At 39.7% G+C, this 4,491-nt stretch overlaps 1 pseudogene across 1 annotated transcript; it reads right to left on the bottom strand.

The window, feature by feature from the left end:
- Nucleotides 1-2,178: 2,178 nt before the first annotated feature.
- On the bottom strand, nt 2,179-2,527 carry LOC308492496 (large ribosomal subunit protein eL30-like; annotated as a pseudogene). The gene has a single exon. The product of its transcript is annotated as a large ribosomal subunit protein eL30-like (transcript).
- Nucleotides 2,528-4,491: the final 1,964 nt, after the last annotated feature.

Consider the following 4,491-nt stretch of genomic DNA (forward strand, 5'->3'; position numbering starts at 1 on the left):
AATCAGTTGCATTTGTATATACCAATAATAAAACATCAGAAGGAGAAATTTAAAAAATAATCCCATTTACAATTGTTCCAAAGACTAAAGAATACCTGGGAATAAATTTAACCAAAGAAGTAAAAGATCTGTACTCAGAAAATTATGACACTGAAGAAAGAAATGAAAGAAGATACAAATAGATGGAAACACATACCATGTTCATAAATAGGAAGAATTAATATAGTTAAAATGTCCATACTGCCTAAGGCAATATACATATTCAATGCAATTCCTATCAAACTACCAATGACGTTTTTCATAGAAATAGAACATATAATTCTAAAATTTATATGGGATCATAAAAGACCCCGGATAGCCTCAGCAATCTTGAGAAATAAGAACAAAGTGGGAGGTATAACAATACCTGACATCCAATTATACTACAAGGCTACAGTAATCAAAACAGCATGGCACTGGCATAAAAACAGACACATAGATCAATGGAACAGAATAGAGAGTCCAGAAATAAATCCATGCCTATATAACCATTTAATCTATGACAATGGAAGCAAGAATGTACGGTGGGGTAAAGACAGTCTATTCAATAAATGGTGCTTGGAAACCTGGACAGACACATGCAAAAAAATGAAGCTGGACCACCTCCTTACACCATATACAAAAATAAATTCAAAATGGATTAAAGACTTATATGTAAAATCTGAAACCATAAATTACCTAGAAGAAAATATGGGAAGAAACTTCACAGATATTACCCAGAGTAAGATTTTTACTTATATATCCTCTCACCCACCAAGGGAAATAAGAGAAAAAATAAACATGTGGGATTACATCAAACTAAAAAGTTTTTTCACAGCAAAGAAAACCATCAATAAAACAAAAAGGGATCCTACTGAATGGAAAAATATATTTGATATATCTGATAAGGGGTTAATATCACAAATCTATAAAAAAAAACTCACTCAACTCAACTCCAAAAAAACAAACAACCCAATTAAAAAATGTGCAGAGGACATGAAGAGACATTTTTCTAAAAAGGACATACAAATGGCAAACAGACATATGAAGAAATGCTCAACCTCACTAACCATCAGAGAAATGCAAATAAAAACCACAATGAGATACCACCTTACTCCAGTCAAAATGGCTATCACCAATAAATCAACAAACAACAAGTGCTGGCGCGGACGTGGAGAAAAGGAAACCCTGGTGCACTGTTGGTGGGATTGCAGATTGGTGCAGCCACTGCAAAGGGCAGTATGGAGGTGTCTCAAAGGTCTGAAAATGGAACTGCCTTGTGGTCCAGTAATTCCACTCCTAGATGTCTGTCCAGAGAAATCCAAAATTCCAGTTCAAAGGTCTTTGTGCACTCCTTTGTTTGTTGCAGCACTACACACAATAGCCAAGATATGGAAGCAACCTAAATGCCCATCGGTAGATGACTGGATTAAGAAACTGTGGTACATTTATACAATGGGGTATTACGCAGCCATAAAGAAGAAAGAAATCTTACCATTTGCAACAACATGGATGGACCTAGAGAACATTATGTTAAGTGAAATAAGTCAGACAGAGAAAGACAAATACCATATGATCTCACTTATATGCGGAATTTTAAAAAAAGAATAAGTGAATGAATTAATCAGAAACAGTTTTGGAGACAAAGAGGAAAAACTGGGGGTTGCTAGATGGGTGGGGGGGTGGGGATGAGGGAGAGGGTGAGGGGATTAGAAAGTAGGCGGTGGCCACAAGATGGCCACGGGTTTTGAAAATTAATTTGGGGAACGTAATCAATGGTGTTGTGAAGATTTTATAGGGTATCCAATGGACACATGTCCCATTTGGGAGACCACCTCAGGGATGATGTGGATGCCTGATCACAGCATTGTACACCTGAAGCTGAACAATAATGAATGCCAACTATAATTGTATATATATGTGTGTAAATATGTGTATGTATATGCTTGCAGGAGGCGGAATGCAGCGTTGGGAAAGGAGACAGTGGAAATGCAGTGGCTCAGTGCGATGTCAGAGGGGTGGTGGATGGGGGGAGGTGGTTCCACACAGTTTGAGGGATATAAATGATAAACATTTAATTATTACTTTATCTTGTGCACCTGAAACTAATAAAAAAATAATAAAATAAAATATCCCCCCCCCCCAAAAATTTTGCGTGATTTACTTTTTACCAGTCTGTTCTGGCATGTTTCTAATGATATAAGAATTACACGGATCATTGATAGCCAGTGTGCATACTCTCTAGTATTTTCCACATGCTGTGCCCAATTCGATATTATTGCCATTGTAGTGGTGTATACCAGTCTTGGCCAACATAGTGTAGTACTCTATTTCAGATTTTCTCAAGGTTGGGCAGTTGTCGGAAAGAGTGACCAGTTTTACTTTGCCTTGTCCGATCATTTTCAGAATCTGCTTGTACCCTAGCATGTACTTTCAACTTTTCATAACAAGTTTGCGCCTAGATTGATCAACTCCAGTGACTTTTTTTTGTCTTTTTTGCAGCCATCATCTTCCTGCCTTAGGTGCGGAATGGCCCCCAACCAAGAGCAGCCACCAAGATGGCTGGGGAGTGAGAAAGGCTAATTATTCATATTTTTTATCTTTCATTTTTAATCTTAAAAAAATCACTCTAAGATTCCTTGTAGTTCTGGTTTAGTATTGATGAACTCCTTCAGCTTTTTCATGTCTGGGAAACTAGCTGTCCTTCAATTCTAAATGATAGCTTTCCTGGGTAGAATAATCTTGGTTGTACGTCCTTGCTTTTCATCACTTTGCCAGTCAGTTCTGGCCTGCAAAGTTTCTGTTGAAAAATGAACTAATAATCTTATGGGAGCTCCCTTGTAGGTAACTAGCTGCTTTTCTATTGCTATTTTTAAGATTCTTTCTTTGCTTTCATCCTTTGGCATTTTAATTATGATGTGTGTTGGTGTGGGCCTTTTTGGATTCTCTGTGCTTCCTGGGTTTGTATGTCTATTTCCTTCACCAGGTTAGGGAAATTTTCCATCATATTATTACTTAAAACAGGTTTTCAATTCCTTGCTCTCTTTCTTCTCCTTCTGGTACCCTTATGAAGCAAATGTTGATATTCTTGATGTTGTTCCAGAGGTTCCTTAAACTCTTCTCATTTTTGGGGTGTTTTCTGCTATCTTTTCTTCTAAATCACTTATTCAATCCTCTGCTTCCTCTAATCTACTGTTGATTCCAGTTATTGTATTCTTTATTTTTCACTGATTCTTTTTATGTTTTCTATCAACATTTTTTTTCTATCAACATTTTAATGTTTCCTATCTCTTTGTTGAAGTTCTCCCTGAGATCACTGAGCACCCTATAACCAATCATCCTATAACCGGTAGATTGCTTGTCTCCATTTTGTTTTGTTCTTTTTCTGGAGCTTTGTTTTGTTCTTTTATTTGGAACGTATTTCTTTGTCTCTCCATTTTGGCTGTCTCCCTGTATTTCTTTGTATTAGGTAGGGCTGCTATGTTTCCTTGTTTTAGTACAGAGGTCTTTTGCAGAAGGTGTCCTGGGGGACCCAGTGGCACAGTCTCCCCTGTCAACAGAGCAAGGTGCTCCAGGTGTGTCCCATGTGGGGATTGTGTGTGCCCTCCTGTTGTAATTGAACCTTTGTTGCTATGTGCATGTCAATGGGAAGGATTGATCTTCAGGCTGATTAGTTGTGAAGACTGGATGTGACTACAGTAAAAGAGCAGCTGTGCAAGGGCTGACCCTACAGAGCAGGAGTCACTTTAGCAGGGCTCTGGGCCTGCCCAGTCTTCCCTTTGTGTGTGTCATCCTTAGAAGTGGCCAGGTGATTCTCTGGTTGGGTCCAAAGCTGGCCCTGGGACATGGCTCCCAGGGCCTGCTGGGAGGGGCCCTATTGCAGGCCATGTTCAGCCACAGACTGTGCCTTGCCTGGGGCCATGTGACATGAGCCAGAATGCAATCCACAGATGGCTGCCACCCACACTAGAATTGGTAGTACCTCCAGAGGCCAAGCCACAAACCGAGACTGGCTGTCACTAGTGCTGGGCTTAGGGCTGCTCAGCCAGAGGTATAAGACAAGACAAAGCCAGTTGCTACTTGTTTCAGTTTTGAATCTTTGAGATATTTTAAGAAAGTCTCTGAAATAAATAAATAAATAAATAAATAAAAAGAAAGTCTGTAGCATGAGCCAAGGCAGGTCATTTATACGGAAAAGATACTGTAAGTGGCTTGGGTGGGCTTTGGGTGGGCTTAAAAGTTGGGTGGGGTGGGGTCTCAGAGAATCACTAGGACAAACAACCTGTGTTAGCCAGGTTGATGGCAACTTAGATATGGTGACCACCTGAATCTGCATGCCGGGAGGGGTTAGGGCTCAACAAATCAATAATGGCTTCCACCAACTCCTCCATTTGGGAGAAAGATGCCCTTCCAACCCTCACTCTGAAGCCAGACAACTCAGTTCCTCCTCATATGTCCCTGGTGAGTTTTGAG

This window comes from Rhinolophus hipposideros (assembly GCF_964194185.1).
Source record: "Rhinolophus hipposideros genome assembly, chromosome: 24".
Classification (NCBI taxonomy): Eukaryota; Metazoa; Chordata; class Mammalia; order Chiroptera; family Rhinolophidae; genus Rhinolophus; species Rhinolophus hipposideros.